The sequence below is a fragment of the Adiantum capillus-veneris genome, chromosome 26 (genome assembly GCF_014529385.1).
Source record: "Adiantum capillus-veneris isolate H3 chromosome 26, ASM1452938v2, whole genome shotgun sequence".
Classification (NCBI taxonomy): Eukaryota; Viridiplantae; Streptophyta; class Polypodiopsida; order Polypodiales; family Pteridaceae; genus Adiantum; species Adiantum capillus-veneris.
In genome coordinates, this window is record NC_140956.1 from 1,579,567 (window position 1) to 1,603,319 (window position 23,753).

Here is a 23,753-nt window from a genome sequence, read left to right on the forward strand (position 1 = left end):
AATGAATGTGGTGAAGCTTGACTCTTGACCATACATTGTACCATTTTTGTAAGAGACCTATTTTCCCTCTCAGCAACACCATTTTGCTAAGGTGTATACGGCACTGTACATTGGTGTTTTATCCCACGACTAGCCAAAAATTAAAGAAATATACTCCCCCCCTTGATTGAAACGGAGGGTGCCCATAGTACATTTCAAGCCATTTTCAGCCATAGCAAGAAATTTTGGACTTAGCTTTCAACGAATATACCCATGCATGCCTGGAGTAGTCATCAATGAAAGTCACAAAGTACAAGTAATTTTCCAAGGACAGAGTTTGCATAGGTCCATAAACATCACTATGCACAAGTTGCAATGTAGCACAAAATGACCCATCCTTTTGAAACTTATCACGCTGCATTTTACCAAAAATACAGCCTTCACAAACATGTTTGACATGTGCTTCAAGAGACAGCAAAGCAGCATCCATATCAGATTTTTGCAAATGCAACAAACTAGAAAAATTCAGATACCCAAAACGTGCATGCCACAGTTTTGCATCTAAAACAGCCCTTGAATCTGCAATTGCATTTGTAAAATTTTGTCCACACTTGCCATACAAAGTGAGTTTATATATCCCACAACACAAAAGGCTGGATGCAACCATTTCATCAGCAAAAATGAGATCATGAATTGTACATCTGGCATCCACAAAATTGACTATGAGACCAAGTCTAGCAAGTGCAGATACAGACAAAAGGTTTTTTTTTAATCCCAGGTACATACAATGCATCAACAAGTGTGAAAGAACTACCATTTTCAACAGTAAGCACAACCTTTTGAACTCCTTGAATAGGGTAAGAGGCATTGTTGGCCCAAGTCACGGTATTCCCATGAGGGACAAACTCAATAGAGGTAAACAAATCATGATGTGAGGTAATGTGCTTTGTAGCACCACTGTGAAAATACCACACATGTGAATCTGTAGCAACTGACATACATGCATCATGGACAATAGGATCATAAGTGCACTCTACACTAAATGCCCATTGTGCATCAACATCAGCATCACAATCTCCTTTGATCGAAGACTCTACAACTTTGTTGCACTTGTATTGGACCCTGTTGTGGATTCAACCTCTTTCTTCTTAGCTAGCCTCTTTTGCCTTCAATTTTAGACACTGCTTGATCAAGTGATCATTATATTTACAATAATGGCAACGCATCTTCTTTTTGCCCTTATCACCAGAATTGCCAGATGAGGTGCTGCAAGTAGAACCACTAGGAACATAAGTTTTGCCACTCGTAGCAGAACCATAAGAAGTGGTTACATTGTTGTTCCCACTTTGAGCTGCAATTAAAGCATGTTCAACTACACGCTGCCTAGTCCTATTTTTCGAGAAAGTGACTCTTGCAACAGCAATGTGCATAATGCATCAAACTTGACAACTTTAGGATTTCCTTGGGTCACAAGTCTCTAAGTACTAGCAAAAGTTTGGTAAGAATCTGTCAAAGCATCAAGAACAATCTGCATAAGTGAACTATCAGAAAGGACTTCTCTTGCAAAAATTAGTTGCTCATTAACATCCTTGACACCAACAAGGAAAGTTTCCATTTCATCTTCCTCATGCATAATCTTTGATTCCAGCTCTTTACGCAGCAAAAAGCAATTTTAGCCTCATTGCGGCTTACATTAAATCCTTCTAGAATATCCCAAGCCTGTTTTGCACTGAACGGATGTGAGGAGTAATAGTGTGCTTCATAGACAATGCAATCAAGGCATGAGCCTGCGCATCTCTTACATCCAAAACGAGCCTGCTCAGCCGTAGGCAAAACAACTCTGACAGTAGAAACCCTAGGAGCAAAACCTGGAGCATCCTCAACATCGCCTGCATCCAGAGTACCAAAACGTACATCAATGCCCTGCACAATGTTCCAAACTACCGTTGATACAAGTAGATGTTGCATCATGTAAGCCCACATAGGGTAATTGTCCCCATCCAATCTGTCCTCAGCATCAAACATCTTGAACACCTCTATGTTGTTGTCAGCCATGGAAAATGCCTGCACCTGATGTGAAAACTGCCCGAAATGAGGAGAAACTAAGTGATACCAGCACTTGCTATACAACACAACCTCAGTAAACTGTATGGGACCTATTATGCAGTAATTGGCACTAACAAAAATTTGCACAAAATGACAAAATTGCATGTGTAGACCTGGATGTAGTGGAAACGGAGGTCGAAATGAGCCCAAAATGAAATTCTTAGCAGACCAAGCTCTACAGGCCTCCCAAATTTTTTGTTGACCTGCTGACGCTTGCCAAAGCTTGTTGAAATATGAGAAAACGAGCATGGGTGTTTGGGCGATGATGGCGACTAAGCCTGAGAAGACATGACCTGCTCTGATACCAATTGTTGGAATTAGGGTTGCAGCAAAACACAGACACATCTTGAAGAAGACGAAGGAAGCTCAAGGCACACAACATAGAGTGTATTACTTAGTGTGCAATGGAAAGATGGATAGCCCTAGAGTGATGGACGTATATACAATGCACGTGGGAAAAAACCTCCTAAAGAGGGAAAAAATGCCCCGACGTTCCTAGTGTGTTCACACACATCACTACCACATGTATATGGTAATGATTTCATCAATTCTTGGCAGCTTTCCTTAACCGATCTGATGTGGGATAAATCAAGTGATTCAATCAACCTCATAGGGTCTATACCATGCTATCTTCAAATTAAGTTTCTTTGGTCCCAATTTTGACTGATATAGCAATACTAGGTCAGTTTTCTTGAACTCCTTGACCTTAATTTTACTATAATGCCAATGTTTCCTCCTTTGTTGGACAACCTCTTGTTCTAACATCACACATTGTTTGATCTCATCCAGCTTTAGCAATTCATCTAGCAGTTGCTTGAAGTTTGCATTATAGTCCATATTGTGCTCCATTGCCAGTCTAAAGCTGGGAATGACAAATTCCATGGGAACTACTACCTCTGTGCCATATACTACCTTGAAGGGTTTCATTCCAGTAGTGACTTTATAGATGGTTCAATAGGCCCATAAAGCTGTCTGGAGCTTGGTATCCGATTAATGAGTTTCTTCTAGACTATCTTTGTGAGAATGGTCTTGATTGTCTTGTTGCTGCTCTTTGCATGACCATTGCACCTTGGATAATATGGCGTTGACTACCTATGCTTAGCTAAGAATAGTTCCATTAGTATCTGCATAGTGTCATTGATGAAATGGGTAACCTAATTGGAGATTATCTCTTTAGACAACCATATTTGCAGATGATGTTTTCATATAGAAACACAACAATTGACTTAGCACTATTGTCTGGTAGTGCCTTTGCCTCTACCCACTTGCTCACATGACAAGTAGCCATAATGATATACATGTTCTTTTTGGGAGCGATTTTCTTTAAGGGAGCCATGAAGTCCAATTCCCATTTAATGTATACTCCCAGCGGCTGTACTAGAGTGGGTGCAATCATTTATCGAGTGAGGAGAGAGCAGACAAAAGAGAGCAAGAGATAGAAAATCAAGATAAATAATAGCAATGTAGGTTCCAAATACAGATTGAGTTTATAAACAAGTGATTTTCATTTTCTATTCTTATAAACAATAATTTCGTCTTCAAACGAAGACAATATTAAAGTTATCATATTAGGAAGCCATTTTTATATGGACTAAATTTTATGTTATTTATGTGGATCCTCCATCATATTACCAAGATGTTTACTTAAACTTAGCAAATAGTGTACTTATTACAAATTAGATAGACCAAAAAACGCTATAGATGCTAGTTTGTACAATGCAACAAGGGAACACAATGCCAACAAGAAGTGGCAAGGAAAAAGACGAATCAAATTTTGCAAGAGAAAGCAAATTCTTCCTTCTTTATATTTTATCCTCACCTCTCACTTCTTTAACAAATATTATAGAATAAAAATAGAGATCCTTGCCTTACCCATGTTTGCAATTTTCTCAAACTTGTAAGAGCACCACTGTTTTGCGGCCTCACAAGTTGTAGGGTGCAAATGAAGAGAACTCAAAGGAACCCTAAATACTAGGTTGGTATTCTAAACTTACAAAATAAGTATTCTTAAAGCCAATTTTATAGAATAAGGTGGCAAGTCACTATTGTGGATCAAACACAAACCTAGTATTACATTTGAGTCTATGGTTGTCTCAAAGGATTGAGGTAATGGGACCTAGCTTCTTCTATAAATTGAGAGTAATTTGATCTTCTTCTCTATGGATGACAAGTATGACCATCCCTCAACTAGTAGTTCTATGGCTATATGACTAGACATGTGAGAGACTAACTGTTTGAATATGGTACATGTTCACCCCCCCTATGCTAGCTACCACTAAAAACTCTATAATTTCTCCTTGACTTGACATGGATGAGGTGTCACCAAATTGCTTATGGCTTGTGTTCTTGATTCAAACTTCATGTTTTTTTGTTGCCCCCCTCCATTGGCAACACAAAAACTCCATGGGATTAGTTCTTCTTCAACGTAAATATTGTAAAAGGTAAACTTTTTTTTGTAAAGATATTGTGTTGTACCAATTAAACATGTTGCTCATTCCCTTCCTCTACGCTAACTTGGCCATCTTACTTGCATGGACGTTTGGTTCGGTTTTGGAAAAATCCGTTATTGTTAACTTTTTTCAGGCTTTTTATGCTTTTAGGTGCTTTTTTGCAAAAAAAAGTCAGATTCTTGATCTACGTGTTCCAGGGAAGCTAAAGTTCAATTTTATAAAAATCTGTTTTTTGAGTGCTTTTTACTCTATTTTTAGCTTTTTCATGATTTTTAGTGCTTTTTAGTGAAAAGCGAGTCCGCTTTCTTATTCCAATGGGGACGAGGGGAACCTATGGTTCAATTTTTAAAAATTTTACTTTTTTTTTTTTTGCTTTTTATGCTATTTTTAGCTTTTCATGATTTTCGAGATTTTTGAAAAGCAATGTGATTTTTATGATGACCTAAACATAAAAATATTAATTTTAGTCTCCGTCGGATTTAAAAATGATCACCTGGAGCAAAAACGGGACCTGATGAGATTTTTATGGGAATTATTTTTATAAAACTCCGTACCGTAAATGTGTTGGGGTAGTACGGGAAAGTCATAATTATGTCGGGACATTACGGTTTGGCATAGTCTAGCAACGGTTTCCATTATTTGGCCAGACACTGTTTAATTGGCCAATTTTGCAGTAAAAAGGGACTAGTAAGTGGGAGAGTTGACCACCAAAACCAAAGGCATGTTTTTAGCAAAGTTCCCCAGCTATATCTGGCTCAAAAACTAGCACTAGTTTTCTGCTTGGGACTCACTCCAGCCAGCTACAGAGCCTGTAAATTCACCTGCAAGCCTCAGTTTCCAGTGCTGTGTGTTGCGTCTACTACCGCGAGACTACACGTATCTATCATATGGAGTGGTACAAGCTCTTCATCACCATCTCCATAAGCTCTTCTCTCTCTCTCTCTCTCTCTCTCTCTCTCTCTCTCTCTCTCTCTCTCTCTCTCTCTCTCTCTCTCTCTCTCTACACTCTCTCTACTTGCTTATTATCTTCTCTCTCGTTTCACAGTGTACGCGCTCTTCAGAAGATTTTGTGGCGGATACCTCTACGTAGCTCTCGTCACCGCTCTCTTGTGGCAAAGCAAGAATCCTTTCGACAGCCCCTGCTAAAGCACGGCTCCTTGGAGAACCACTATATAGATTTATCGGATCGGCAAATCCACTTAACTAGTTGCAAAACTTAATGAAACTTGATGATAAATGAATTTAGGTCTCCGTTATCACCTCGAGAATGGGAGTTATTAATCGTTCTATAATTGGTTTTACCTACACGTGTAGGAGTGCTACCAAGGGGGGGTACCATATGACATCGTGAGTTAACCGAGTTGTTTTTATATGTTTTAACTTTTAAGGTTTGTTTTGGTGAGTTATAGATGACCATAAAATAATGTGAGAGTATATTGTTAGACATCCCAAACCATATGGACAGATATGATTAAAGTGGCTTTCTTTTGGGGTTACCATTTGTTGTGTGAGTACCAAATGGGTGAAATGATGTGATAGAGTGATAGTCTATGTTATAGAGCTGAGCTTGATGCATTGGTTTGAAGTCAAATACTTTCATTTGCATGTTTTTCATACACTCAAAAATGACAAAAATTTGTTTTTTGCATATGTGTGAAGTTATGGTTTATGGTTGACCTAAAGGTCGGAGCTATTTTACATCATGTTTATGGTGATGGAATGCTATCATATGATGTATGGGAACTCATGGATTGATGTGGATGTCTCATATTCATGGTTATGATTGCTTTCCACCTCCCTAGGTCAAAACTAGCTCTATGTGCTAGGGAGTGAAGTACAGATGTGATGCATCCTTTTTGCATGGTTGGATGTTGTCAAAATTGAATTTTTATATCATGATTAGTTGTTGGTCGGACTCTTTTTATGCATGAAAGTATCACGTCTTAAGAGTCACATGTGTGTGGACTCCGATTGATGCAGGGGATATGTCAAAACCCAAGTTTGGGAGTTGGTTCAATGTGATTATGATTCATGGTTAAGGGTTGAGATTCCCTTATGGATTATGGTTGATATTATATGGTGTAAGCCGGTGTGGCTCACAGTTGTTTTGGATATGTTTATGTTGCCGAAATTTTTGCAGCCATGTTATGTTCTAAAATGGTTATGCAGGATTGGTCATGCCTCACCCGAGTTGGATAGAGTGCTCAATGTGAAGTGATTGGTTTATGGTTTATGGTTTTGGGATTAGATCATGAAGTGATTTCGATGGTTTATGGCAGATATGTAAGGGTAGAGACCCTGTACATTCTAACTTCTTGGAAAAGATTGTTTGTGCATATGGGAAGTGCTATTGTGATTGGACTCATGTGTTATGTTACTCATGGATGCATCACTACAAGACTAGGATCACCTACATCGCTTAGCCTTAGACTAAAGGATCATTGACTTGGGTCTTTGCTGGATCGGGGGTATTGCCTAGGTCTTCTTCTTTTTGTTAGGCTCATCTACATGGTTAGTGCATCGGGGGTTGAATGACGTATACGGCTAACACGTCGGGGATTTTGCCTTGGCTTTGCCTAAACACCCGGCGTTGGGCGTCGAAGAGGCATGGCGCCTAAACTTGTATGGTTGGTGTTGATACCCTAACACCTACTGGTACTTGGGATCCTCTCAGAGCTCGGGTTCATGGAGGGAGGTGAAGCGTCCTCAGCCTATGTTTGGCTTAGGCAGGTTGGAGGTGTTTTGGATCGCTCTCGGCAAAGTGAAATTCTCTCTGTCCATACTAGAGCGGAAGTGGATGGGTGGACCGGTCAATCCCTACACAGGGTCCGGTGCTCTGCTAGTTATTTTGTCATAAACTTTTTGATGTTATGGTATACCCAGATTTTGTCATTGCATTAATATATGCTTCCATGTTTCATTAGATGGCCATTTAAAGATTCTTTGTTGTCATTTTCTTATGTCTCTGTGCATTCTATTTCACCCTCCACTATATTCTCTCTCTCTCTCTCTCTCTCTCTCTCTCTCTCTCTCTCTCTCTCTCTCTCTCTCTCCCCCCCCACAACGCAGTGTACACATATATTCACCCTCTACAATGCTATATATTTCTTGAGTATGCTTTCAATCATAACACCCTTTCAGGGGTAGCACTAGTCGCTAAGTACCTATGGATGCAGGCCTTCTCATGACCTAAACTCCATGCTTGGTCGGGTGGTAAGAACTCCTCCCCTAATCAAATGCTTCCGTAACTTTGATGTATGTGGAAAATTGTATAAAAGTGTAAATTGTATATTTTGTGCACAGACCCCCAGGGAGGGGTATCTCTCACCTGGTATCAGAGCTAATGCTTAAGGTTATGGGGATAGCCTAAATCCTAATACTAGTTGGTTAGTTATGCATCATGCACGCATTCATGCATGCTGTTTGAGAAAAGATATTGTATTCATGATTCATCTATAAGTGACATTGGTTGGTGGTACTTGTTTGACTTGTCTTCTCTAGTGGAAGTGTTTGGTTTGAGTTATGGTAAAGTGGTTGAAGTGTTCAAACGACGGCGTTGTAATTTCTTTGAATTTTTTGTTTTGTAGTAACAAATGGCTCCCAGAGTGACATCTGAATGCTTTAGCCAGGGGAATGATGTTGGCCATAGTGTACAATATGGCAACACGGTTGTCCAGGGATGAACGAAAACTCTTTTACTTAGAAATCGGGACCAAAGTCTTTGGCATTCCAGGAAGCACAACTTGCTGGAAGAGTGTTGACCATAGTTACCTTACCCATCACCAAGAACCCTTCCGTCAATTCTTCATCTATATTGACCACAATCCAAGAGATTAGTTTGCCAACCTCAAGCTACTTCAACTCAGCATATGGTTAGGCCTAGAAGACATGTTCTACTACTTGGCAATGCGTTCCCAAATATTAACGATTGCCAAAGTTGCTAAGAAGTTTGAAGCTCTTGCAGCTATCATAAGAAAAGAGAAGTTGGAAGATAATTACAGGCCACCTTGTCACATGGGAGGTCTGAGAGAATACCCTGTTATGAAAGTTAAAATAATATTTAGATAATTAGCTCCAAGAGACCCATAATATTGTAATGAAATCATAAAAAATAAATTTTGATGAATAAAAGAAGCGTAGACTCAGTTTTAATTCACATGTGTACTAAGTTTTCTCTCTCTCATTGTCTTGTTTTAGATGGATCTTCTTAATTGTCTACATGAACTCCCGAGTGACTTTGCACAAAGAGTCTTTTTCAATTATGCGGTTGGATTCAGTCTCCATTGGGGAATTGAAGTTGTTTGAGTTTCAATGGGGACTAGAGGTTACCTTGTACCGAACACTTACGTAGCAAGGGAGTTATATGTTGAAGCTCAGTCAGAACATCGAACACAAGTGCGTGATAGATTTATGACCAACCCACATCTTTGGGTAAAGGAAAATATTTAAGAAGGCGGCGTTAAAGTGTTTGGATATGTTCTTTATCTTAACATGTGTTCTCTTTTGGACATATCGAGTCACGAACTCATACTTAGTAAGAAGGCCCTTATGCTAAACCAAAGATACGGCTTTTGTGATAAGGTCATAATCAAAGTATGGAAGAAGTCAAATGGTGACAACCAATTCTATTATGTACCCTAGGATTGGCTCAATAGAGTCTATGGACCTATTCTCAAATACAACCCTCACAATGTCACCGTTACCTTTGATGACTACGAGAAACCAAGGTGCATTGGTGACTTTGCCCAAGCCCAACCAATGGCAGTGAACTTGAGTGGATATTTCTATAGCAATGATGTGAATGAATGACATGCTCATGTAAACTGCTTTATGGATTATCACCCAAGGATGTATCATGGGGGGAAGAATGGTACGAAAAGAAAGACGTGACTTTTAGTGCGTAAGTTGAAGTGCTAAACTTTGACACACCCAAGATGTGAATAAATATAGGGGTAGAACCTCAGTTGTAGGAACCAAGAACTGGTTCATTGGACCCTTTTGTATTTATGTATCTCCCTATAAACACTATGTACCTTTTTGGTCTTCTACGGTTGTAAAAATTTGATTTCGATATAACACATTGTTTTGAGGATATAATATTTGAGTTTGAATCTTGGTTTTATCATTCTAACTAACTGGAGTGATGGGGTGTGTGTATAGATGATTGACATTTTACCTCGAGAGATATGGGCAAATATACTTTCTCGACTTATGGTGGAGGAGCATTTTCAAACTGGAGTGGAAGTGCAAATACTTGTCACTACCACACATAACGGGGAAGAGAAGAAAAGGTTGATGTCTACGGATTTTATTGTACCAAGTACCTTCCAAGATTGGTAACATTATGCTGTAGGAAACCCCGAGTTGGGCATAAACCCTTGCCTGTTTGGAGTATCGAGTGGATAAAATCCAAGTTGGGAATGAAGATTGTAGTCACTAATCAAATATTGTACATAAATGCTTATGATTTTACCATAAGACCGACAAAGAAAATGTGGATGGCTAGAAACATACTTCCTTTAGTAATGGCTATAGGATGCTTTGACATTGTTATGTTTAATGTATGTGGACGGCAATGCAAAAGCAACGACCAACATTCCTTTAGCCTAGTGCTTTGGATGTTATTCTTTGACTTATTTGGGAAGTCACTAATCTACAATCCTTGCAATGTAAAAATTTTATACAATGCCTACAACAGACTTCCAAGCAGACGCATATGTTCATGCTGCAATTGAGTATCAGGGAGTGGAATGAACAATATTCAGTAATTCAAACCCTAGCGGAGTATCAAGGTAACCATTTTACCTTATTGATTGATTCAGGGAGTACACATTCTTTCATATCTCCTAAGTGCATCAGAAAACTCATTTTGCCTGAACACCCTGATACAAACCTTACGGTAGAATTAGCTATGGGTAGGAAGGTTAGATCTTCTACTTCAGTCGGTAACTTGAATTTGTTTTGGATGGTCATAATACTTCTGCAAACTTCAGAGTCTTACCCATAGGAATCTACAATGGAATCCTAGGAATGGATTGGCTTAAAGCCAATGATGCTCACATACATTGGAAAGACGCTTCATTGACTTTCAAAAACAACCAAAACTCTAGGGTTACAGTTATTGGGAAACGGGAGAAGCCTAAGCTTACACTAGCGAAATTTACCAAACTTATGAAGAATCATAGGAAGAATGAAAGGATTTACGCAGTAAAGCTTAACCCTAAGGAGAAGAAGATAGATTCACCTGAACCCGAATGGATAATGGAATTTGATGATGTATTTCTTGAAGAAACTTTCATAGTTACCACCCAAGCGTGATGTTGATTATACAATAGAGCTAATCCAGGAGCTCAACTAGTTGCTCATAGACCTTACAAAATGCCAATACCTGAATCTGTGGAACTCAAGGAGCAATTAGCTCAACTCCTTGAACAAGGCTTCATTCGATTCAACACTTCTCCATGGAGTACTCCTGTTCTATTTAATTAGAAGAAGGATGGTACTATACGTCTTTGTATTGATTATTGTGGATTGAACCAGGTAACAGTAAAAAATAAGTATGCAATCCCAAGGATTGATGAACTGCTTAATCGATTACATGGAGCTTTCTATCTTCACAAATATTGATCTTAGGTCATGGTATTATCAAACCCGAATCAAGGAGGAGTACATATCAAAGACAAGATTTAGTACTTGTTTTGGACATTATGAATTTACAGTTATGCCTTTTAGACTTACCAATGCTCCTACAGCTTATAATTATCTTATGATCGACGTATTTCGAGAGCATCTTGATGATTTTATTCTTGTGATCTATGATGATATGTTGGTCTAATCAAGAAAAACAGAAGAACATGAACAACATGAACAACATGTGCGGCGAGTACTTGAACTTCTCCATCAAAATAAAGTTTATGCCAAACGTAGAAAATGCACCTTCTTCACTGACAAGGTGGAGTATTTGAGATTTATTGTATCCAAGGATTGGTGTTTTTATTGATCCAAGTAAGATCAAATCTGTTATAGCTTGGCCTACACCGAAATGAGTATGAGAAGTATGTGGCTTTCTTGGTTTGACAGAATGGTATCGTACATTTATTGAAGGTTATGCTAAGATTGCATCTCCATTGACCAATACGCATAAGAAGGCTAAAGTGTTTACTTGGAATGAACATGCTCAAGTTAATTTTGCGAAACTCAAAGAAGCCTTGGTGAATGCTCCAATACTACAGCTTCCAAAATTCTCAAAGACATTCACTGTGCTCACTGATGCAAGTGGACAAGCAATTGGTGGCATTCTGTCTCAAGAAGGAAAGCCAGTAGTTTATGAATCTCGTAAGTTACCTATACATGAGTTAAATTATCCTACACATGGCTTGGAATTATTGGCCGTTGTGCATGATCTTAAAGTATAGCGACATTATCTTCTTGGAAGGAGATTTGAACTATAGACCGATCATAAAAGCCTGAAGTGGATCTACACCCAACATGACCTTAATATGTGACAACAAATATGGATGGAGTTGTTATGCGAATATGATTTTGGAATTGAATATAAGCCTGGGAAGGAAAATCTTGTGGCGGATGCCTTGAGCATGAAGAGTATCGTAGCGGCTGTCACAACCTCTACTACTTCTTTAATTGACCTTATTCGAGAAGGTGTGGCTAATGACCTGTATTACCTAAAAGTCCAGTACTTGATGAACTTAAGTAATTGCACAGAAAGGCAAATCAAAGGATTTCACGTTGAAGGTGATGACCTTTACTTTGGTAATCCTTTTTGTATTCCAAATCAAGGTGGAATAAAACTTCAGATTTTACAAGAAGCTCATGATATACCAGGATACATTAAGACTTACTCTACTATAAGAAAGAGTTTCTTTTGGCCAGAACTAAAGCGTGATTTGTTGAACTATGTTACAAGACGTTTAACATGTCAACGTATTAAAGCTAAACAAATTTGATACCCCAGTAAGCTTCAACCTATTGATGCTCCACAAATGAAATGGGAATGTATATCCATGGATTTCATTACAGGACTTCCTACATGTCTGGGATATGACTCTATTTTTGTGGTTATTGATATGCTCACAAAAATGACCCATTTATTTCCAATCAAGACAACTGCATTTAGGGCTAAGGATATAACTCAAGTCTTCATGAAAGGTGTTTTCATGTATCACGGTTTACCTCGATGGATAATTTCTGATCGTGATGCAAAGTTCACCTCAAATTTTTGAAAAGACTTATTCTCAGCTACAGGAACACAGTTAGCCTTTAGTACTGAATATCATCCTCAAACTGATGGGCTATGAGTTCAAGCATCCAAAGAAATATTGGATGAAATGAAACTACAAACAAATCTTATACGACAAGAGATATTAAGACTCCTCAAGATAGACATAAGAGTTATCTGACCCAAGACGAGCTGTCAGACTTTTTGAAGAGGGCGATATGGTATTTTTGAGAGTGAAGCCCAAACGTAGTTCTTTATCAATGGGTAAGTGTAAGAATCTAAGTGCTAGATATTGTGGACCTTTTGTAATCACAGAGCGTATTAATGATCAAGCTTACAGACTCTTGTTACCACCACCCATAAAGGTACATGATGTTTTTCACGTCAGCTTACTCAAGAAGTATGTACCTGATCCGCAACATATTCTTGATGATTTTCTATTATCTACTCTACTGATGGAACTTTTGAAGTATATCCCAAAGTAATACTTTAGAGTAGAACCAAGACTCTATGTAATCGGACCATTATTGAACACCTTGTTAGATGGTCACGTATCCTCAAGAAGATGCCACTTGGGAACGTGATGATGTAATGAGACTAAATTATCCAGATTTCATGTTGAGGTGAGGACACCTTGAATTTTTCAAGTGTGGGAGGATGTAAGATCCCCAATTTTAAGGTCTCTTCGAAAACTAAGAAAATAGCTTTCAATATCTATTTTGCCAAATTTTGACTTAAGATGCTTGATTGACAGTATTGGAAGGTTCTAAAGTAAAAATCAAGGTCGTTTTCGTGTTTCGGTAGGTTAGACAGACGTTTGGTTAAGTTTTGAAAAATCCGTTATTTTTAACTTTTTTCATGCTTTTTATGCTTTTAGGTGCTTTTTTGCAAAAAGCAAGGTCAAATCCTTGATCTACATGTTCCAGGGAAGCTATGGTTCAATTTTGTAAAAATCTGTTTTTTGAGTGCTTTTCACTCAATTTTTAGCTTTTCATGATTTTTAGTGCTTTGTAGTGAAAAGCAAGTCCGCTTTCTTATTTCAGTGGATGGACGATAGGAACCGTGGTTCAATTTTAGATTTATTTTTTTTTGCTTTTTACGCTATTTTTAGCTTTTTGTGCTTTTCGGCGTTTTTTGAAAAGCAATGTGCTTTTTATGATGACCTAAACATAAAAATATTAATTTTAATCTCCTTGGGATTTAAAAATGATCACATGGAGCAAAAATGGGACCAGACGAGATCTGTACGAGAATATAAAAAGCGATACCATAAATACGTCGGGGCAATACGAGAAAGTCATAATTATGTCGGTACATTACGGTGTGGCATATTTTACCTATGGTTTCCATCAGCTGGTCAGATACTATTTAATTGGCCAATTTTGCAGTAAAAATTGAATGGTAAGGGGGAGAGTTGACCACCAAATGCAAAGGCATGTTTTTAGCAAAGTCCCCCAGCTATTCCTGGCTCAAAAACTAGCGCTAGTTTTCTGCTTGGGACTCACTCCAGCCAGCTGCAAAGCGTATAAATTTACCGGCAAGCTTAAGTTTCCAGTGCCGTCTGTTGGGTCTACTACCGCAAGGCTATACGTATCTATTATACGAAGTTGTGCAAGCTCTTCATCACCATCTCCATGAGCTCTTCTCTCAAGAAGAAGAAGAAGAAGGACACTCTCTCTCTATTTGCTTATTATCTTCTCTCTCATTTCATGGTGTATGCACTCTTCAAAAGCTTTCGTGGTGGATATCTCTACGTAGCTCTCATCACTGCTCTCTTGCGGCAAAGCAAGAAGCCTTTCGATAGCCCCTAATTGACTCTAAAGCACGTCTCCTTGGAGATCAACCACTATATAGATTCACCGTATAGGCAACCCACTTAACCAATTGAAAATCTTGATGAAACTTGATGATAAATAAATTTAGGTTTCCGTTATCACCTCGAGAATGTGAGTTAATAATCGTTCTATAATCGGTTTTACCTACACGTGTAGGGGTGCTACCAAGGGGGGGTGCCATATGACGTCGTGAGTTAACCGAGCTATTTTTATATGTGTAAACTTTTAAGGTTTGTTTTGGTGAGTTGATTTCAATTATAGATGACCATAAAATTATGTGAGAGTATATTGTTAGACATCCCAAACCGTATAGACAGATATGATTAAAGTGGCTTTCTTCACTACAAGAGGCTATTCATATTAGCGACGCTCACACAGCGACGCTCAAAAAAAAAATCCCGGCGTCGCTATGAGCGTCGCAAATTTCTTTGTAAATTTGCGACGCTCATAGCGACGCCGGCTGGGCTAAAAAAATAACCGAGCGTGCCCAAAAACTCAGATCTCAGATCTGAGTTTTTCGGCGCCCTCAAGCAAGGAGCAGGTAACGCTCTCCCTCACTCTCTCTCTCTCTCTCTCTCTCTCTCTCTCTCTCTCTCTCTCTTTCTTCTCCACACACACACACACACACGAGGAGAGGAAGGAGAGCCAGGTATGCTCCTTCCCTCTCCTCATTCTCATGTTCCCTTCCCCTCTTTCTCTCTCCATCTCTCTCTCTCTCACACACACACACATACACACACACACATACATAAACAAAGAATGCACACACACATTGAGAGAGGAAAAGAGAGAGAGAGAGAGAGAGAGAGAGAGCATGCATAAACAAAAAATGCACGCATTGAGAGAGGAAAAGAGAGAGAGAACATGCATAAACAAAAAACGCACACATTGAAAGAGGAAAAAAGAGAGAAAACATGCATACGATCCAAAAAAACGCACACACATTGAGAGAGAAAGAGAGAGAAACTAATTTAACGCAGTAGGAAACTAATTAAAATTAAAAGACCTAAAGATCTAGCCGACGAGGAGTTGAACTCAAGACCTATTATTCAAGAGGGAAATGGCATAATCAATCTATCATACTTGGCATGGGTGATAGAAAGGTTATACCATTTATCTCTTTTTATTGGCACACACATCCACGCACGCGCACACACACAAGAAGAAGAGAGTTATAACGTCGTAGGAAACTATCTTAAAAGACGTTAAAGATTAGGTTATATGTAGACTTACATTAAATTAGATTTAGGTTTATTTTTAACTAGATTTACGTTTATTTACGCTAGATTTAGATTTACGTTATATTAGATTAGATTTAGGTCTCCATAGACTGCGATGCCTGCATGAAGCGGGTGAAGAAAGCCCTCAATGGAATATAGGGTATTGTTGCCTTCACTCATGGTGGGCTCCGTCGATCCAAAAGTACTGGTGAAATGTCTTCAGAAGATAGGGAAGAAGGTGGATCTTCAAAGCGGCAAGAGTCACTACATCCCCGACACAATGACCATCTAGACAACCTCTAGTCATTCAACAGCAACTTCAAAGTTAGTAACAAGAGCAAGAACGGTCTAAAGGGCCAATTGCTGTCGTCAGATGTGGATGGAGATGAGGCAGCGTCACCGCCGGAAGTTAACTCTCACATCTTTAGTGATGAGAATGCCAACTCTTGCCGAGTGATGTGAAAAATTATGTGTTAAATCTGTTTTAAGGTTCTTATAATCCCTGTTAGTTTAGTTCTTTGTTTTTAATATAACATAATTTACGTTAGATTTAGATTTATGTTATATTAGATTAGACTTAGGTTTATTTAGGTTTACCCACACACACACACACACACACACACACACAAGAAGAAGAGAGTTTTAACGTCGTAGGAAACTATCCCAAAAGACATTAAAGATTAGGTTAGATGTAGACTTACGTTAAATTAGATTTAGGTTTATTTTTAGTTAGATTTACGTTTATTTAGATTTACACTTATTTACGTTAGATCGAGTCCACGCAAGAATTACTTACGGTTTAGGGTTTAGAGTTAGACGAACAGTGAAAAGATCTACTGTGAAAAAATGTTAAGATGCTGTGAAGTGCTACAGCTAGAGAAGAGGCAAAGGGGTTTTGTCCACTACATGCAGTATCATGTAGACGTGGGTGTGTAGATTTCTTGTACCCACAAATATAGGTATTGACCAATAAAGACGAGATTATAACCCGGTGGTTCTGATCTCCGTGCACCTCTAGACCGAGGTGTGCGGGGATTGGACATGACTAGAGAATGTGAGGTAAAGAGAGAGAGAGAGAGAGAGAGAGATAAGACGAAGAATGCCAATAGAATATTAAATTTGTTGTCCAGGTAATAAGTTTTTTATCCTCATTATGAGTAGCGACGAGGATGTGGGACCGTCCAACCGAAACACCTATCTCTCAACGAGGGTCTTATGTCCTTGTAATCAATGCAAGCATGCTGTGCGACGGACAAGACAAGTTTCTTTGCAGCACGTTCGCGAATTTGGCGAGTTCGATCCATCTATTATAGATCGAGTTGTTGCCAATTATAACTCGTCGGACTCTGACGCTGGCCAACAAGCAGCAATCTTGCAACCCAATAGACGTGTTCGCAAGCGCTTTGGTCAAGCAGCATATGTGAGGCCACAAGATGTAGCCTCTGACAGCTCGGGGGATGATCATGCAGAGCACATTCCCAACGAGGCAATGTTTGAGCCCGAGATTGATGAAATGATCGAGACGATCATGGATTCAGAAAGGCTTATCTATGATGATATGAAAAGTGAAGCCGATACGCCATTGTATAATGGAGCACGTATGTCTAGATTGAAAGCACTCCTGGTTCTTCTCAACATGCAGGCAAAGTTTGGATGGAGTGACACTAGCGTCACAGCGCTTTTCAGGTGATCTATTACAATTCGTTTACTTTAATAGAACTCTAAATGTACAATGATCTGATAGATTTTTACACGACTGTATCATATTTTTATGTTGTGTAGATTGCTGAAAGAGCACATACTACCAGCTGACAATGTGATGCCAGATTCCCGAGATGAAGCAAGAAAGATTTTGCGAAACTTGGGGATGGATTACAATTCTATCCACGCTTGTCCTAATGACTGCATTCTTTTCAGAGGGGAATACATAGACATGGAGAAGTGTCCGAAATGTGATTCCGAAAGATATCGAGTAGATCTCCACGGGACAAAAATTCCACAAAAGGTTTTGCGACATTTTCCTCTGCTTCCTCGCATCAAGCATTTCTTCGAATGTAAGTCCATGGCCGCCCTAGCATCATGGCATGAGGAGAATAAATCTTCGGATGGATTGCTACGAATTCCTGCAAATTGCGCAGCCTGGAAACATATAGATGGAACATGGTCGGATTTTGCCAGGGAAGCTCGAAATTTGCGCTTAGGCCTGGCTATGGATGGCGTAAATCCATTTGGTCAAAGATCAACATCTTACAGTGTATGGCCCGTTGTCATCGTCAACTACAACATTCCCCCGTGGTTGACTACGAAGAAGGGGCACCTATGGCTAAGCTTGATTGTGCCAGGGCGATATAAAGTGGGGAATATGGATGTGTATCTTCGTCCACTATTGGAAGAGCTACAACAATTGTGGATTGGCATAGAGGTGGTGGATATGAGCCAACACACAAGACGACGGAATGCTTTGATCAGAGGCATTCTAATGTGGATCATGCATGACTATCCCGGGCTAACAGAATGCTCAGGTGATCTATTGACACTCCTCACTCAGACACTGTAAATATTGTTTTTTCCCATAGTTGATCTATTATCATGTGTATACATGCAGGGCTTCAAACAAGCGGATATAGAGCATGTGTCACATGTGGACCTAGACTGAATGCACGTAGGGCACCCTCACTGAAGAAGCAAATCTACGAAGGTCATCAAGCGTATCTTCCAGAGAATCATGTGTTACGCGACGGCTTTTTGGGAAGAGAGCCACCAAGGATGTCTGCACAAGCATGGTTAGAGCAGAAGGAGATGTGCGATGACGGATTGCCTCCAGGGATGAAGAGACTATCTCTATGGTACGAGTTACCATACTGGCCCCGACTCATGATCAATCACTTGCTCGATCCAATGCACATATTCAAGAATATGGGTAATCTACTATGGGACCATTTGACCGGCAAGAAAGATACTTTGGGAGCCATAGTTGACCTTAGAAATGTGGATCGTATGGAGCAATATTGGCCGCAAACAGCGTCTGATGGATCGATAAAACTCCCTAAAGCACCATGGATTTTCACAGGAGCCCAAGAACGCAAAGTAAAAGAGGCCATTCGATCTTTGCGGACCCCCACTGGCGTGATGCACTCGCTCCGAACGGATTTTACTAAAGAAGGAAAGCTTACCGGTTTGAAGTCAGATGATTGGCATAAAATGTGTCAGGTACGTTCATAGTGGTCTTTAATATCATTGCATAAAATGTGGACTTTAATATCATTGCTGCACATACTTTACAGTTTATTTTACCGGTTGCCATTGAGGGATGTTTGTCTCTCGACATCCGTAACACAATCTACAAACTTGCAAAGCTGGTGCAATGGATCTCACAGAAGGAGATCAACGTAGACTCCATACCATTCGCCAAACTAAATGCTGCGGAGCTTGTGTGCGGGGATTGGACATGACTAGAGAATGTGAGGTAAAGAGAGAGAGAGAGAGAGAGAGAGAGAGAGAGAGAGAGAGAGAGAGAGAGAGAGATAAGACGAAGAATGCCAATAGAATATTAAATTTGTTGTCCAGGTTATAAGTTTTTTATCCTCATTATGAGTAGCGACGAGGATGTGGGACCGTCCAACCGAAACACCTATCTCTCAACGAGGGTCTTATGTCCTTGTAATCAATGCAAGCATGCTGTGCGACGGACAAGACAAGTTTCTTTGCAGCACGTTCGCGAATTTGGCGAGTTCGATCCATCTATTATAGATCGAGTTGTTGCCAATTATAACTCGTCGGACTCTGACGCTGGCCAACAAGCAGCAATCTTGCAACCCAATAGACGTGTTCGCAGGCGCTTTGGTCAAGCAGCATATGTGAGGCCACAAGATGTAGCCTCTGACAGCTCGGGGGATGATCATGCAGAGCACATTCCCAACGAGGCAATGTTTGAGCCCGAGATTGATGAAATGATCGAGACGATCATGGATTCAGAAAGGCTTATCTATGATGATATGAAAAGTGAAGCCGATACGCCATTGTATAATGGAGCACGTATGTTTAGATTGAAAGCACTCCTGGTTCTTCTCAACATGCAGGCAAAGTTTGGATGGAGTGACACTAGCGTCACAGCGCTTTTCAGGTGATCTATTACAATTAGTTTACTTTAATAAAACTCTAAATGTATAATGATCTGATAGATTTTTACACGACTGTATCATATTTTTATGTTGTGTAGATTGCTGAAAGAGCACATACTACCAGCTGACAATGTGATGCCAGATTCCCGAGATGAAGCAAGAAAGATTTTGCGAAACTTGGGGATGGATTACAATTCTATCCACGCTTGTCCTAATGACTGCATTCTTTTCAGAGGGGAATACATAGACAAGGAGAAGTGTCCGAAATGTGATTCCGAAAGATATCCAGTAGATCTCCACGGGACAAAAATTCCACAAAAGGTTTTGCGACATTTCCCTCTGCTTCCTCGCATCAAGCATTTCTTCGAATGTAAGTCCATGGCCGCCCTAGCATCATGGCATGAGGAGAATAAATCTTCGGATGGTGTGCTACGAATTCCTGCAGATTGCGTAGCGTGGAAACATATAGATGGAACATGGTCGGATTTTTCCAGGGAAGCTCGAAATTTGCGCTTAGGCCTGGCTATGGATGGCGTAAATCCATTTGGTCAAAGATCAACATCTTACAGTGTATGGCCCGTTGTCATCGTCAACTACAACATTCCCCTGTGGTTGACTACGAAGAAGCGGCACCTATGTCTAAGCTTGATTGTGCCAGGGCGATATAAAGTGGGGAATATGGATGTGTATCTTCGTCCACTATTGGAAGAGCTACAACAATTGTGGATTGGCATAGAGGTGGTGGATATGAGCCGACACACAGGACGACGGAATGCTTTGATCAGAGGCATTCCAATGTGGACCATGACTATCCCGGGCTAACAGAATGCTCAGGTGATCTATTGACACTCCTCACTCAGACACTGTAAATCTTGTTTTTTCCCATAGTTGATCTATTATCATGTGTATACATGCAGGGCTTCAAACAAGCGGATACAGAGCATGTGTCACATGTGGACCTAGACTGAATGCACGTAGGGCACCCTCACTGAAGAAGCAAATCTACGAAGGTCATCAAGCGTATCTTCCAGAGAATCATGTGTTACGCAACGGCTTTTTGGGAAGAGAGCCACCAAGGATGTCTGCACAAGCATGGTTAGAGCAGAAGGAGATGTGCGATGACGGATTGCCTCCAGGGATGAAGAGACTATCTCTATGGTACGAGTTACCATACTAGCCCCAACTCATGATCAATCACTTGCTCGATCCAATGCACATATTCAAGAATGTGGGTAATCTACTATGGGACCATCTGACCGGCAAGAAAGATACTTTGGGAGCCAGAGTTGACCTTAGAAATGTGGATCGTATGGAGCAATATTGGCCGCAAACAGCGTCTGATGGATCGATAAAACTCCCTACAGCACCATGGATTTTCACAGGAGCCCAAGAACGCAAAGTAAAAGAGACCATTCGATCTTTGCGAACCCCCACTGGCGTAATGCACTCGCTCCGAACGTGTTTTACTAAAGAAGGAAAGCTTACCGGTTTGAAGTCACACGATTGGCATAAAATGTGTCAGGTACGTTCATAGTGGACTTTAATATCATTGCACGGCCACTCATAATCTTTGTTCGTTGTAGTATAAGTCATACACAGCAGCATGGTGTAAAGGTCGACATTTTAGGGTGGAACGAATCGACAAAAAGCGTTTTACTCAAGATTGTGGAATCATGGCAAAATTTGAACAGTCTAGTCGACGATGTTCCTCTGATGCAGATCCTGTGGTGGCGGAACTCACTTACTTCGGCACGCTGCAAGAGATTTTGAGGATCGATTACAGAGGATTTTTTGTCGACTTGTTCGACGTGCAATGGTTCAAGATAATCATGGAGGGTCGCAACGCTACTGTGCGTAGAGGAGAGTCTGGTTTTCTTGAGGTGGATTCTACTAAGAAATGGACTGACCTAAGAGACACTTTCGTACTACCCGAGCATTGTGAACAAGTAAGTATGTAAATAGTTAACATCCCCCTTTTACAAGTTATGTGCTTGAAAGCTCTCATGTAAGTTATGTGGCTCTGGTAGGTAATATTTCATCCTACAAAGTCTACATCAAACTGGTGGTACGTCATAGAGGTAGCCCCTCGTAGTGCAAGGACGTATGAAGGCTACCATGTGCCAATCACAACGACATCAATGGAGGAGATCAGAGAAGATGCTCAATCAGAAGCCGCTGCGGTGGTGCCAGATGAGCATCAAGATGCTACTACTCTATATGGGGTGCATGCAGAGGAGCTACAAAATGAAACAGAGGATATGTGTTTAAACGGAGAGCTCTATATAGATATAGGAATTTATACTGAGTTATGCGAGGATGAGAGAGAGATCTCTTAAAGCCACAAATATTGTATTTGAACAATTTTGCTCCGTGTTGTAAAAGCTCTGGCTCTCTAAGTACCTTCCATGGTGTATAACGCTCTTTTCTACTCGCGCTCACATCTTTTGATTGAAAATTCTACGTTTTCGACTTGCCTCTTCTATCACTCAATTCATTGCGTCATTGTATTTATATGCGTCATTACGTCATTGTATTTAATGGTCTTTGCGTCATTGTCTACTCTATTCATTCAATATTAAGTTTAAATATTCGTGTGTTTAATGCAGGTATGGATGATGAGGAGTTTCTTTCTTCTTTGTCACCGCAGCAGAGACAGTGGTACGTGGAGCGTCATCGCTCTGGCGCATCATCACGCGTTCCTACTCCATCCGCATCTCCCTCTCTTTCGGAGCATTCGGCGCGCTCCGAAGCTTCGGCGTCGACGAGACGAGCTTCACACTCGTCTAGACACCGGCGCTCTAGTGGTGGCAGTGGCGGTTGTTGTGGGGATTCCGCCACCGATGCCTCCACACCGCCTCGTGTTCGACGAGGCTCTTTACCCTCCCCTTCTTTGCCCGCCCCCACACCAGCCACAGCATCGCCATCTACGCCAGGTTTTGCACGGCTGACTGTTCGTAGAAGCTACACACCTCTACCTACTCCGCCAGGAGCCACCCCACTCGACACTCCTCGCTTCGGGGCCCAGACGCCGGTGGAGACACCTGACGTCCGTACCCCCATCGACACGCCGCTAGAGACCCCTGCTGGGACACCCAGGTTCACACATCATCCATCGACTTCAGCGGCGGCATCATCATGGATGATGACGGCAAGAAGGTGATCTCGCGCATGCGTGGTCTTTGCTCTCAGCTGTTTAGACACTACATACTAAACAAATGGAGTGAAGTACCAAGTGATTTAAAAAACAGAGTCATCAGCATACTTCATGATGAGTTTCCCGTTCCAACACGGGATCAGCGCTTCAATGAAGACCTGATGAAGATTCGAATGCGCGAATACTGCAAACACAAGTGTTCCGAAGTGCAAAAAGCAATCAAGAATGGGTGGAACAGGTCAGATTGGCTGGCCAAAGAATATTGGAAGAATGCGAAGAAAGCAGCGCGCGAGAATCCCGACAAGTGGAAGTAACAAAAGGATGCAGCCAGAGCGCGAGTAGAGGCAGGGAGCTCGCACCACTTGGGGAGCGGTGGATGGGCATCATTTGAGGCCGATTTTGTAAGTGTTTTCACATTGCTCTTTATGTTCGATAGTTTAGGGTTTATGAGTTTTTTAATTCTAACATAATGAAATCTTTGTATGTTTTGACAGTGGTTGATGACAAGACGTGATCCCACACCGTACGAGCGCGAGTACGCAGGCAGGAAGGGCTTAAACGCCCTGATGGACATTCTCAGTTCTCGCGGCAGCATGGTTAGTATTAGGGTTTACTCTTTTTTATTTTTTGTATTGTTTTATAAATGTCGTTA